We start from the raw sequence: 14,810 nt of genomic DNA, 5'->3' as shown, positions 1-14,810 counted from the left end.
CTCTGCCTGCTGCTGCCTACGGCCCCAGCGGCGGGCCCGGGGGCCTCCTGTTTGCTGCCTCGGACGTGCCTGCCTTACGCCCCGGACTATACCTACGTGGGGCCCGGGGTCTGGGGCCTAGTCGAGGACCCTGAGAATGGCGCGGTCCTGATCCCTGGTGGCTCCCCCGGACCCGGCGCCCTCCTGCCCACACCGGACCCTGATGTCCTCTGCGACCCCTGTGGAGAGCCCTGCTGCCTGTTGATTCCTGCCGCGCGAGCGCCATTTTGAGGTAGCCGCTCTGAAGGGCCTTTCCCCCAGCACCACATGGCAGACTGAGAGGAGGCTGTGGGAGATGCCGGTGGTGACGGCGAGGGGCCCTGGTCGGCCGGGCGACCCCGTCCTCTGGGTTCCCGGTGATACGGAGGCTGCCTGCGGGGGTGGCCAGTGACGACCTGCTACTCCTGGAAGAGGACCTGACTCATGGACATATCCACCCTATCGCGTGAGGATTGAGAGACCGAGGGGCGCTCTGGTGAGTGACATTTTGATTCCTGACCCCTCCCCCCCTCCGCGACTTACCTGTTCTGAGAGCTGGCATACCGAGGGGGACTGGTGTGTGGCGTGGCTCCGCTCCTCCGGACTGCGGCTGCTGGGGCCAGGACTTTGCCTCATTACACGCTCGGTGCCTAGGGGCCCGCTACCTCCCTGTGCCCGTTGGCTGAGTATCGACTGGACCATCGGTTCGGAGGGTGCCCGGCGCTGTTCCTATCTGAGGGGGGCCTCCGTGTGGCCCTGGCCATGCGTAAAGACAGGATGGCGCGTGCCACACAGCCCAACACCATCACCCAGTACACCACGCAGCGGCTGCCCTCCCAGCGGATTACACGCCAGTCGGGCCAGGATGAGGGCGCGGAAGGCCCTGGGGAACCAACACGGGCGGAATTGTTGAAGGCCATACAGGGATCGCATACTGCGCTGGAGAGGCAGATCGAAACGGTCTCCATTGACGTCAACCTGCTTTGCACTGACCTCCGAAAGGTTGCTGATAAGGTCACTGATGCAGAAGGGAATATCCTGGAGCTACAGGGAGAGGTGGCCACTCTCAAAAAGACAGTCACGCACCTCACGGCTGCGACCCAAGCTCTGGAACGGAGGGCTGAAGATGCGGAAGGGAAGGCTCGCCGCAGTAATATTCGGGTTCTTGGGGTGCCGGAACGGCTGGAGGCGGGGAACGCTGAACGCTTTCTGGAGACATGGATCCGTGAGAAGCTGTGCCCGGTGGGCCTCTCGGACGTCTTTGTGATCGAGCGAGCGCACCGCGCTCTGGTCCCACCACCGCGCCCCGGGGAGCCCCCGCGAGCTTTGATCGCTAAAATACTGAACTATAAGGACCGCGATTGTATACTGCGGGCAGCACGGGAAACAGCGGATCTCACCATCGAGAATAGCCGGGTGTCCATCTACCCTGATTACACGCAACAAGTCCAGGAGCAGAGGAAATCCTATTTGGGAGTGAAAAGGAAACTCCGCGAGATGCAGCTGCAATATATGCTATTGTACCCCGCAAAACTTAAGGTGCTCTCGCAGGGGAAGGCGCACTTTTTTGACTCTCCTGCGGAGGTTTGGGAATGGCTGGAAATCCGGGGAGACGACCTACCGCCTGGAGAGCGGGGGGGACCCCGGGACCCCTGGGGAACCCGACCTCCACGGAGACGACGTGGCAGACGGAGGCGAGGATCTGAGTCGGCTGACACAGTGGAACCTAGAATTACGGTGGGCCGGGACGGTGCTATGCTTCTGGAGCCGTTGCCAGGTGCACCTGACTTGGGGGACCCGCATCAGGTGGACCCCGAGGAGGTCCTGGTCCCTGACACCTTACAAGACACGACGCAGAATACGCTACATTCTACCTCTGTGGTCCCGGAAACCGGAGGAACTGGGTTGTTGCAGGTGCCGGTTTCATCCTGAGGTGATATGACTCCAGGCTGTTCTATATCTTTGATGTGCTTGCCTGGGTATGGGCCGCACTCCTGCTTGAAAACTGATGTTGGCACCGTTAGACATCTGCTGCATACCTGCCTTGAAGAGCCTCCTTTGTTTCTATTCTATATGGGTGGTCTGTGGAGAATTTGGGGGGGGGGGAGGGGGTTGCTTACCTGTTGGAACGATCCTTACGTTGCACTGTTAGCACAGAGAAGCTACGATTACTCTTTGTTGGGTCCGGTAGGGGGCTTGGGGGGGGGATGATTGGTGTGGTTGGGTGTGTGTGTGGTGTGGGGTGAATGGGGTGGCTGTGTACGTCCTGGCACTGGCAGGGGGAGGGCGGGGTGGCATGTCTTGTTGTTGCGCTACTCCTGCTCGTGGGAGGAGGAGGGGGGGGTTCTTTACAGTTTGAGTGGTTTGGGAAATTGTGGGGTTGGAAGGGGTTCTGCGGGGAAACTGTTTTTGGCATCGTGTGTACCATTTATCGTGCCCCTAGGAGGCTGCTTGCGGATGCAGGAATTGGTTGCCCGGATGGGCGTGGCCTCTGCTTATGGGATACAAATTTTTAACTTGGAACGTGCGTGGTTTGGGCACTTGCACTAAGCGCCATAGAGTACTGTCCTTTCTCCGCCGCCATGGGGTTTCTGTGGCGTGCTTGCAGGAGACGCATCTAAATGAAGAAGGTGCCCTTAAATTGGCCAAGAAGTGGAGGGGTCAGATGTTCCATTCCTCCTTCTCTACCTATGCTAGGGGGGTCCTTGTCTGGGTGGCACCCGGGGTTCCCCTGGCGGTCCAGTTTGTTGAAGCGGATATAGAGGGCAGGTATATATTGTTGCGGGTGAAGCTGGATGGGAGGGATTTCCTGTTGATGAACTCTTATGCACCCAATGTAGATGATCCATGTTTCTTCTCCTCCTTACAGGAGCTTCTAGTGTCGGATTTAGATCCCCCCCTCCTATGGTTTGGTGATTTTAATTGTATACTGGATCCACTCCTGGACAGGCATCCTCCCCGCGAGGGCACGAAACCACGGATGACGGCACGTCTCCGGGAGGTGATGGATAACCTGGGTGCAGTCGATGTATGGCGCCTCGCTAATCCGGGACTGAAACTGTACACCTGTTATACCCCCATACACAATACACATAGTAGACTCGATAGAGTCCTTGCTGCCAATGTTGACCCATCTCTTGTCTTGATGGTCACCCATCAGGCTAGGTTTTTGTCCGATCATTCGCCCGTAACATGCACTCTGCAATGGGCAGACCGGTCCTCCCGTCCGCGGACCTGGAGGATGCCGGGAGATCTCCTGCTGGATCCGGTAGGACGGGACCATCTGGAGACGACCCTACATTCTTATCTGGATCTGAATTGGGGAGATGGCAACATACCTTATGCGACCAAATGGGACGCTCTTAAGGCGGTTGTGCGGGGCGCGTGCATGGGTTTGACTTATGGAGTCCGGAGACAGCTGCTCCGTGAACTCGAATGCGCTGAGGAGCGCCTCCGCCACTGTCAATCTTTGTCGGAACCGGATGAGTCGGACCTGGACTCTGAAAGGACGGCCCGTGAGGGCGTTCACGACATCCTTACCCGGTTGGGTAAGTTTACTCTCGGCCGATATCGCCAGCGACTCCACCGTGAGGGGGACAAATCGGGCCGGCTATTGGCCTGGATCCTCCGGAGGGAATCGGCACCTGCGCGGATCGTGGCGTTGAGGGACTCCGCTGGGGACCTGGTGCACTCGGAGAGGGACCTCCTTGAGGTGCTTCGCACGCATCTACAGACGGTGTATACCGCGGACCCTCTAGTAACGGAGGCATCGTATCAATCATACCTTCGAGGTCTGACTCTCCGGACCCTCTCTCGGGCGGACGCAGAGGAACTGGACGCTGCGTTGACGCTCCAGGAGGTCAAGATGGCGTTGGCTGCTCTACCTTCAGCTAAGACACCCGGTGGGGACGGTTTTCCCCCGGAATTTTATCGAGCATTTGCAGATGCCCTTGCTCCCTGTCTCCTCCAGACCTACCATGAGGCGCTGGAGAATGGCACGCTCCCTCCTACCATGCAGCAGGGGGAGGTTTGCATGATTCTAAAGCCGGGCGGCGATGGCTGTGATCCCGCGGCCTATCGACCTATCACCCTAATTAACACCGATGCCAAGGTCCTCACTAAGGTCTTGGCCACGAGGCTGGCACCGCGTATGGCGCACTTAGTCCACCAAGACCAGTGCGGGTTTATCCCGGGCCGCAACATTGCCATGAATCTTCGGCGCTTGAACTACGTCCTCCATGAGGTGCGTGATAGGGAGGTTCCTCAGGTGCTGATGTCGATAGACCTTGCGAAGGCCTTTGATACTGTCAGCTGGGGGTACCTTTTGGAGGTGCTTCATATGGCTGGGGTGGGACCCCTTTTCTGCGCTTGGATCCGACTCCTTTATAGTGCGCCTACAGCCAGAGTCAGGCTCGGAGCGGCCCGATCGGAAGAATGGCGACTGGGCAGGGGCACCCGCCAGGGGTGCCCCCTGTCGCCGCTTCTATTCGCACTGGCGATTGAGCCCCTGGCGGTGTTGCTCCGAGAGGAGATGGCCCCATGGGGGATCGAGTGGGAGACGCAGTGCACTTGGTCTCGTTATATGCAGATGACGCGCTGTTCTACCTTGCCTCCCCCCGGGAGTCGCTGCCACTCCTATTGCACCACTTGGATCGCTTTGGTGCGGCCTCGGGTCTACGCCTTAATCCAGAAAAGTCCTTGATCTTCCCTCTTGCGGGGTGTGGTGAGGACCCTAGAGTGGGTTTCCCACCCCTGGGACTTAGGTGGGAAACGGAGGCCTTCCGATACCTGGGAATTGAAGTGGCCGTATCCGATGAGCAGTTGCTGGCACGGAACGCTGACCGAGTCCTCGATTCCTTACGACAGTCCGTGTCCTTTTGGAATACGCTTCCACTCTCTCTTATGGGGCGATTGGCCATCTCAAAGATGGTGATGTTGCCCAGAGTGTTGTATACCTTACAAAATTCCCTGTGCCCTCTCCCCCCTCGTATATTCCGCACCCTTTATACACTACTCACCTCCTTGCTTTGGGCGGGAGGACGCAGCAGAGTTGCATTGCGCACGGTGGTCAGGCGCTGGGAGGAAGGTGGCCTAGAGGCCCCGAGGTTCGACCTCTACTACTATGCAGCCCAGCTGCTACCGGCCGCGCGCTGGTTTGCCGGTATGGACAACTGGGAGTTGCAACTACTGGCGGGCAGAGCAGACGAGAGGACCCTACAGGTGGCCCTGATGCGTGGTAGGGGAGCGGATCCCTCCCTGCCATACATTGTTCGACACACTGCTGGACTTTGGCAGCGAGTAGTGGAGAGAGTACTGCGGCGGGCCCCATTTCATAGGGAGCTCCCGGTGTGGATATTGGCACCGGTGACCTTGATGGAGGAACACATGTCGTTCCGAGAATGGCACGACGGCGGCTGTGAAACTTTAGCGGATCTGTATCCCGACGACTCATTCGTGACCCTGGAAAGGGCTACGGAGGCCTTTGGTCTTACTGGGGGACAGTATCTCCATTATAGAGCCCTGCAGGATATGGCGAGGACGGCCTGGCCGCAATATCCGGAGGCGCCCCCGATGTCCCATACTTTGAATATCCTATTGTCGTGTGGCAGGGGACGGCGACTGATAACACTGTTATACACGGCGATGAGATGTGATTCAACCCCCCCGATCGCCCCGTCCTGGGCAGCATGGGAAGCGGATCTGGGGGTCGCCCTAGACCTGGGACAACGTAAGCGAATAGGGACACTTACCAAGAAAGTCTCGTGTAATGCACGTTTCAAACTGCTACATTTCAATTTTATGCATCGTGCTTACATAACCCAAGTTGCACTACACCGCATTGCCGCGGATAAGTTGGATGCCTGTCCTAGATGTGGTGCAGTCAGAGCCGGATTTCTCCATTTGGCTTGGGAATGCCCACTGATCGGAGACTTCTGGGAGGCGGTGGTAGTCCGCATCAGGAGGATCACATGCCTACACATTGAACTAACCCCACTTCACTGCTTGTTGGCCCTAGTCCCCAAGCCTAGGAAGAAGAACCTTTCCTATAAAATGTTGCAGCTGCTACTGGTGCTGGCTAGGAGACGAGTGGCTATTACTTGGATGGGACAGAGGGCACCAGATGTGTTATTGTGGCTCCGGGATGTTGGGGAATGGACATTGGCTGAGGAGACGCACATGCAGCATACGCGTAAAGATGAGCGCCTGCAAGAGGACTTGCTCGCATGGAGAATGATGTGCGCTGTGGGGTCAGGTGGCAGCGATTCCGAGGCAACTAGTGCTGAATTGTACTCCTCAGCCGGATCGGGACCTGAGGATGGGGAGGTGGGAGGTGGGGAGGGAAGGCTGGTGTTGGAGTAACGCCCTGAAGACCACGCACAAGATTCCTTAATGACAGTTGTCTTGTATATGATTGCTTTGCATCCCAAGGATTTGAATTTTGTATCTACTGTTATATCTGCACCTGCTGGAGCTGTTCTGGAGCTATGACATGTGTACACTTGTATTTTTCTTTTTTACCAATGCCGATTTGGGGGGGGGGGATTCTGTTGTTCATTCTGCTGAAAAAATTAAGTTTTTAAAAAAAAGCATAAAAGTGAGTTTGGTCTTTTTTTGTTTACAAAGCCCATTTTAACATGCCTAAAGGCTCAAATGTGACACAACAAACAGTGAGAATACTTTCTGGCCTTGGGCCATCTTTACAATTTTGCCACTGCACCATAATTAAAAAATAATACAGCACTCAATTCAAGATATGATTCTATTCACACATGAGTAAGTTGGGTAAGGAGGGTGGGTTTAAGAGGGGCCTGCAAATAATTCACTCAGAAAACTCCAGGGCTCAGTCAGCCATCCCGTCAGACATTGTGAGTGCAGGACTGCAAAACAAACTGACACCTCAATAACATCAACGGAATGCTAGCGGGCCTCACGAAAACTGCTACTGCTCTTCTCAAAGCCAATTTAAAATCAGCAGGAAGATGTCTTTCTGGCGCAGAGAAGCCAGACATCTCAGCGCCATTCTCAACAACCTTCAGTGCGGTCGTAGCTCGCAACACTCGTGGGGGGGGGGGATTTGTGGGGAGGGGCGGGGGGGTCGAACGGGGTTACGCACTGGGGTTACCGCGGGGTGGAAGTTAAAATAAAAATAAATAAAACCTACCTGACCAGTCCTGCGCCGCCTCTGCTCCTAGGCCGAGGAACAGGCATGCTCCCTCCCCTCCTGTAGCCAATCACAATGCTGCCATGGCAGCTTTGCGATTGGTGGGGAGTCCCGGACAGTGCCCAGCCATGCACCAGTAGGGACTCCATTTTCTCTATGTAGGCTGCACGGAGCCTACACAGAGAAAATGTCAAGTGCGCATGACTGACCAAACAGTCAGGGCATTCAGAGTGGTGCAAGCCACTCCTCCCCGACTCACCCACCTGCCTGGCCCCAACCAGGCATAACCAACCAGGCATACCCACCCCCAACCAGGCAATCCATGCCTTCTGCTTTCTCGCAGCGCGAGAAGCAGAAAATAAAATGGTATTCAAAATACCATTTTATTTTCTGCTTCTCGCACTGTGAGAAAGCAGTGGGGTGGCGCTCCAACACCCTAATGGATCAGCCGCCACTGCAAGAAACCCAGAGGCACCTAAGCACACCCCGGTCTATGTGCTGTGTGCAATGTGCAATTCAAGCTATGCAAAAGCAGTCACTTCCCTCCCCTCAGGTGCCACGAGCTGAGAGAAAGCCCCGGGGAGGGGGCGGTCTCCGGGGCAGCGGGGGCCCCCGCATACTAATAATAAATTGCCCCCGGGACCTGGCCCACCCGGGAGCTTAAGGAAAACAAAGCACTGTAGCCTTCGCTTCTGTTTTTTTAAATATTTCAACTGGATTTGCGCAAACAGCACAAATTTGGTTGAAAAATTTTAAACAATACTTTTTTGGGGCCTGGGGGCAATGTTCCCTCTAATTATTTTCCTCTGTGTGCGGCAGAGTAAGGTCTCTGTGCGATGCAGCCAAGGCTATGTGCGCCAAGAACCTGACAGCGCGTGTAGACCAGGGCTTTGAGTGGGATGAAAATACTCGCGGCTGTTATGTTTATGGCCGTGCGGCCAATGCTTGTTTTGCCTTGTGACTTATAATACTTTGACCAGAGCACCCTCGGTGGCACTAATGGACACGAATAGATAGTTTAGAAGTTATTGTGCAATATCTGTAGCCAAACACTTTGTTTCTGATATAATTTACTGCACTAACTGTGCCGCATAATATATTCATTTTTAGGTGGTAACAACAGATCTCCTTAGAGGATATGTAAATTCGATACAATTCTATTTTAGCATATAGTGCTAGAGATTTGCCCCAATCTTACTTCATCCCAGTCCAAAGAGACCACCCACATGACCCAAGCCCTGCCTACCTCTCAACACAACAAGTGCAGTCATAATAGTGTGCTCGGGCTCTGCCCGGTTTCACCTTTTTACTAACAGAATAATGCGGATGCTAACTAACGGGAGGAGCGAAAATGGGAGACTCGCCGACTCTCTGCTCGTCCTGATAGTGCCCGTACTCGGGGGCTTCCTTGTCTTCCAGTTTGTAGTCAGAGAATTTGGAGTAAAACTGCACCCCGTTTTTCTTGGCCAAGTGTTAGTTTCTCAAGTCCTGTATGATGTCCATAATGAGGTTTAGGACGGCGCTGTCTCAGAGCTCGACCAGCTCGGTTCTCTCTTTGCAGCCTCCAGCAATCAGCATGAAGGGCAGCAGCGCCATCTGCAAGGGGCTCCTCGGCTGGGTCGTGGCGGTCAGGCAGATGGGGACAGCCTCCGACAGCTCCGGCTTCCGCTGCGAGATGCAAACACATGTTCACGGGAGGAAAACTGCAAGACCCTCGTCAAAAAATATGCAAACATCACCCACGCACTTTCCCTGCACTTCTCATGTATGAAGAATGTCTGTACGCACATAGAATTCAGCTTAGGGAAGCCTGCCTGCTGTGCTGGATGCACTCTGCAGGCCAGACAGGCTCTGCTTAAATATTGTTCTAAACACATTTACTGAGCATTTGAAAATTTCCCGTTTCGTCGATACATTCTTCCATTGACTATGTTTGTATATAAACCCCCGTCCCATCCGCCCATCCATCCCCTAGCCATCCATCCATCCAACCAACCCATAGTGTCACTCATCTAGCATCCAAGTAAAATAAATCCACCCATCCATTCATTCATCCATCCACATAAACTTACATCCACCGTATCTACACACTCAAAACCATCCAGCTACCCCTTAAGCTCATCCATCCTTACATACAGCTCATTCACCCACTCAAACCCTGCCAGTTCCCAAACCCATAACCCGTCCATTCAAGCGTCCATCCATCAGCACATCTCGAATTTAAATCTGTCTGTCTGTCTGTCCGTCCGTCTAGCTGCAGAGAGAAAGCAGTCAAATATGTGTATTCAGACCATCCACGTCTGCCAATGTGGGTACCTTCTGTATATTTTCTTTATCCTTCCCTCCCCTTTGTCTTTTTGGCAGCATGTCTATCTTTTTAACCAGGTTGTCATTCAACCTGTACATAAACTATACACAAGCTGTATGCATTTATATTTTTCTTTCAACTTTTTCGGTATTTACCTATGTATGTTTTTTTATCTCTGTCTATCCAGTTACCTTGGTGTACAACAGTTTGTAAGTCAGTACATCGTTAAGTGTGTTGTCTATATTTGTCTTCCGGGCTTTTGTCCCTGCTGGCTTCTCTGTGCCTGTGTATTAATGCTATGTGTCCGTCCCTTTCTCTCTCATTTTCTGGTTCTGCCTGCTTGCATCGTGGCCGCCTGTCTCCTAGGAATGTCTGTCTAATCTACCTTCGTACTTAGGACACTTTCCGCTGCTCTGGTTGTCTGTGTGTATGTCCGTCTGATCAGGGCTCTGCCTGCCTAGCCAAATAGTGTAAAAGTGATTGTTGCATGGGTGCCACTACCACAAACAGTTTCAAGTATTCCAAATACTGGAGCAGGAACCTGCACATAGTCTTATATGTAAGCAGAAGTGTGACATGAAATAGATAGCACCCCACCCCCTCGCCCCCTCCGATGATTTACCTGCTTTTGACAAGACCTCCAGGTGTGCCTTCCTTTCCTAAATTTTATGCCTCTTCCGTGAAAGATGAAGCACCAGAGGAGACAGCAGCCCTTCCTTTTATCATAAAAGTTTGCAGACAGTGCTTTGAAGGGATTTATAGAAGTGCAGGGACTTACTATTAGAGTACCTGCTTGCTCCTGAGGGGTGCCAGTACTCCCCAATTAAATGTATTGCAGCACTTCTGAAAAGTGCCGGTATTCAAATTAAAATAGCGCAGGTACTTGGCACCGGACAGTACTGCCTATTTAAAGCACTGGTTTAGGACTCCAAGAGCAAGCCAAACATGCTCAGTTTGCCAATGCTTGTTTCATGGACAGTCACAACTTGGGGCAAAATATTTCCATTTTATTTGATCCGGCCTGATATGCTACTTTACTTCACCCTATCCAGATTAATGTCACTTGTTTATACACAATATCTGCGTGTTTTTTTCCCTAAAAGTGTCTGCAACTTTATTCTGAAAGTGGACAAACGGGATGGCATGCAGGCCTCGTGTGTGCAAGTCCCAAGAACAGCTTCACTCTGTTTTTTATCTGCGTGCCTAGACCTGGAAAGATTTGTTTGTCAATTGAGCAGGCTACACCATCACACTCCCGGCTGCCTTTTATATAGCATAGGATTCTCCTGAGAAGGCTCAATCTGATATTATCGACATCCAAGTGGGTGGAAAACAATTAAAAAAAAGTCGACTTGGCAACCTTTGGCGAGCATGTGCTGCTGAAGCGCTCCACGCAGTTGTGGTACCAGGAGGGTTCAGGCACTTCTTACCCTTTGTAGACGACGAAGCCGCAGACGTCCCAAGTGGGCAACCCCTGGAGTTCCACCAGTGACGTGTTAGGAGTCACCCGAGTCGCCCAGCGCCCTTCCCGGCCATCGTGAAAATATTCCTGTTAATTGCAGCGCATGACAGGCGCTGTGATTAACAGGAATCCTTTCACGATGGCCCACAATCAGCACCCAGTCGCGCTGTATTTAGAAAAGAAATTAAGCAAGTCTGAAAGTTCGACATGTGCTTTACACATCATGCTTTCAGACTTGCTTCAATTCTTTTCTAAATACAGCGCCGCTGGGTGCTGATTGTGGGCCATCGTGAAAATATTCCTGTTAATTGCAGCGCATGACGGGCGCTGTGATTAACAGGAATACTTTCCCAAAGGACTCAGACAACCAGGAAAATTGCCGTTTTTCGCCGCTCGCATTTTAAAAGCAGATGGTGGCGGCGAGAACGTGTGCGCGCTTAACAATGTACCATGCGCGCTCGGGCCCTTAAAGCTGCGTGCGAGCGCACCCGCGCACGTTAGAGGGAACACTGCCTGGGGGTCCCAGTGGAACCCCTGAGCAGGCCTAGGGGGTCATGGTGTTTCTATCCTTCCCCCTTTTCTTGTTTTTTATCCTTTTTTTAAATGTTTTCTTGTGACTCGGTTCAACGGAGTCACAAGATGGCTGCCAACACTTTCTAGTTTGAAGTATTGGCAGCCAATCCCAATTAAGTTTGTGCTCGGGAGGATTCGGGAATCCTCCTCGGTGCTCAGATATCGATATTTGAATTTTTTTAATTTCTCAGGAACTACTGAACGGATTTACACCATTTAAAAAAAAAGGTTTCTTTTTGAACCAAGAACTACATTTTTGCCAAATTTGGTGTTATTCCGTTCAGCAGTTCGGGCTGTAGCAAGTTCCGAAATTCATATGGTAATTAACATGGTGAAAACGTGTTTTGGGACCCCCCTTTTTTGCTCGGCCCCGCTTGACGAATCACGCAGAAACTTTCAAGACAGGAACTGACCGGACCGCCCCATTAGTTTTGAATTTTTCGCGAAGATTCGTCATTCGGAGTCAAAGATATTGGCAATAGAAAAAACGCTTTTTGAATAGAAACAAGGTCCTAACTATAACTACCTACTGGTGACCGCCAGTAGGAGATATATATATATATATATATATATATATATATATATATATCTACGAACAAGAATGCCGTAACCGCTGTACTCCAAAGCAAAGCTCGGGGGAGTATCGGCAAAATGGAGACACTTCTCCATATTTAAAGATTCCAGCAATCCCCTTCCAAAGAATGGGCGTCAACACATGTGTTCGCATCTGTTCTTGGGAAAGGGAATGTTTAAAAATGAGAATGTATATATATATATATACATATATTACCTACTGGCGGTCGCCAGTAGGTATATATAGTTAGGATTTTTTCTCTATGGGTTTTTTGAAAATTCTATGTCTAATAACTTTGGCGTTTGTGGACGGAATTGGCTGAAATTTTCAGGAAAATGGCACATTTTGTTTCTGAGCAGCCCCTGAAAATTGGGGGGGGGGGGGTTCGTCCAGGGGGGGGTCGAGAAAAAAGGGGGGTCCCAAAACGTGTTTTTAACATTGATTTTTCCATAGGGCGGTTGGCCTCACTTTTAGCCCGAACGGCTGAATGGATTTGCACGAAACTTGGCAAAATTGTAGGGACTGGTAGCCCGATGTGCCTTTTGTAGGTCTCAATATATGTGCTACAGTGGATTTTGAGAAATTAACGTTTAAAAAAAGATATATATCTGTAACAGCGGACCGGGCAGCGCTCCAGGACGCGTACTTTTCGCGCAACGGAGCTTTGTGAAGCGAAGCTGATTGGTTCTCCGGCGTCTGTCAACATTCCAAACAGTCCGTAGCGGCCGCCATCTTGTCTCTCGGTAGGATCGAGAGACAAGAGGAGGCCAAAGCGAAGGGGCAAATGACCATAAGGGGGAATAGTAGATCCTCGCTGACCCCCTAGGTTTGATGTGGAGGTTTTAAAAGGGCCCCGCGGGGCAAAAATAATAATAATAATAATAATCGAACGGCTGAATGGATTTGCACGAAACTTGGCAAAATTGTAGGGACTGGTAGCCCGATGTGCCTTTGCTAGGTCTCAATATATGTGCTTCAGTGGATTTTGAGAAATTAACGTTCAAAAAAAGATATATATCTGTAACAGCGCACCGCTTCGCGTACTTTTCGCGTTACGGAGCTTTGCGAAGCGAAGCTGATTGGCTCTCCGGTGTCTGTAAACATTCCAAACAGTACGTAGCGGCCGCCATCTTGTCTCTCGGTAGGATCGAGAGACAAGAGGAGGCCAAAGCGAAGGGGCAAATGACCATAAGGGGGCATAGTAGATCCTCGCTGACCCCCTAGGTTTGATGTGGAGGTTTTAAAAGGGCCCCGCGGGGCAAAAAAAAAAAATAATAATAATAATCGAACGGCTGAATGGATTTGCACGAAACTTGGTAAAATATTAGGGACTGGTAGCCCGATGTGCCTTTGCTAGGTCTCAATATATGTGCTTCAGTGCATTTTGAGAAATTAACGTTCAAAAACAAGATATATATCTGTAACAGCGCTCCGCTTCGCGGAGATAAAATTATATCTGTATTACCTAGCTGTTGCTAACACCAGTTAGCGACGGCTAGTAGGAGATAGCGACCATCTTGGGCCCCACTTTGCATGTGAGTGATATTTATCACTAATGACATGCAAAGTGGGCATGCCAAGATGTTAGCGACTGGAAACAGTCGCTAACATCGCTATCTCCTATTATCAACTTTTGGAAATATTCGAGATAAGCGCGAATATCTCCAAAAAGTAACAGCTGCCCTGAGCAGTTCTTAGCCATGTTATCCAATGGGAGGTGGATAACATGGCTAAGAGCATTAGCTCGGTAATGCATGAATATCGCTGAGTTTTCAGCGATATTAATGCATTGCGGTCGTTTTTTATCGTATTTGCGATAAACCTTGATAATAGCAAGGTTTATCTGCGATAATTTCTGACGGTAAAAAAATCTTTGCAATGCATCGTTAGGGATAAATATCGCTTAACTTTGGTAATATGCCCCAACGTCTGTTAACGTTCGATTCGAAGGAAATCAGGAAGTATTGAAAAACATTGTCTGCGCCATCTTGTCTTTTTTCAAATGCCACACTTTTGTCGTGCACGGCAGCCATTTTAGATGCCTTGACCAGACCCACTCTGTGCACGCTGTCGATCTTTAGCATGGCTCCCCACCCTCGCAAGCATCTCACCCAGGCAGTGGTCACCCCCGCTCTCTGTCTTATGCATGGGTAATAAACCTCCCCCCATCTGCGCTGCTCTTCCCTGAGAATGACACCCTGTGCCCGCCCGACACCTCCCTTTCGCCCTATTCACTACCGCACCCTCTGACACTCCTTTTCCTCTGTGTCCGATTGTCCAGGCCGGTCCTAGGCTATCAGCTAGCCCTGCAGATGTAGTTTATGGCCACAGCTGTAAAGAATCACCCCTCTTCAAAGGAGTTATAGTAGATCAAGGCCCACACTCGATGAGATCCGTCACAGCAGAAGCGTTGCTATTATCTGAAAACCATCCTGTATTGTGATTGGGGAGGGGACCGAGCGTGAAGCGGAAGATTCCAGGGATGACTCTTTGTACATCAAAGTTTTTACAATTATGTGTCACATTAAAAATATATAGCACTCCGACAAAGTAGTAAGATTATAAAACTTTAATAATTTATAAATATATACAAGAAAACAAAAATAGTAATAACATATAAACATTTTTAGGGGGGTCGCGGGGGGTGGGTCATCAGTAGCAAACTGTTGTGCGAATAGTTCCAAGGCAGCAGAACGCGCCGAAATCTAGATGA

At 51.2% G+C, this 14,810-nt stretch overlaps 1 protein-coding gene and 1 long non-coding RNA gene across 2 annotated transcripts in view; both read right to left on the bottom strand.

Moving 5' to 3' along the window:
- LOC144756059 (uncharacterized) overlaps positions 1-14,810 on the bottom strand; it is a 356,863-nt gene that overhangs the window by 126,966 nt on the left and 215,087 nt on the right. The window lies entirely within an intron of this gene.
- Positions 8,387-14,810, bottom strand: part of LOC144756127 (uncharacterized) — a 60,658-nt gene continuing 54,234 nt past the window's right edge. The window contains exon 3 of the long non-coding RNA XR_013595082.1: positions 8,387-8,848. This is a non-coding gene — a long non-coding RNA (uncharacterized LOC144756127). The remainder of the gene's footprint in view (positions 8,849-14,810) is intronic.

This window comes from Lissotriton helveticus, chromosome 1_1 (genome assembly GCF_964261635.1).
Source record: "Lissotriton helveticus chromosome 1_1, aLisHel1.1, whole genome shotgun sequence".
Taxonomy (NCBI): Eukaryota; Metazoa; Chordata; class Amphibia; order Caudata; family Salamandridae; genus Lissotriton; species Lissotriton helveticus.
Note: the sequence above shows the minus strand (reverse complement) of the source record. Positions and strands in the feature narration are given on the sequence as shown.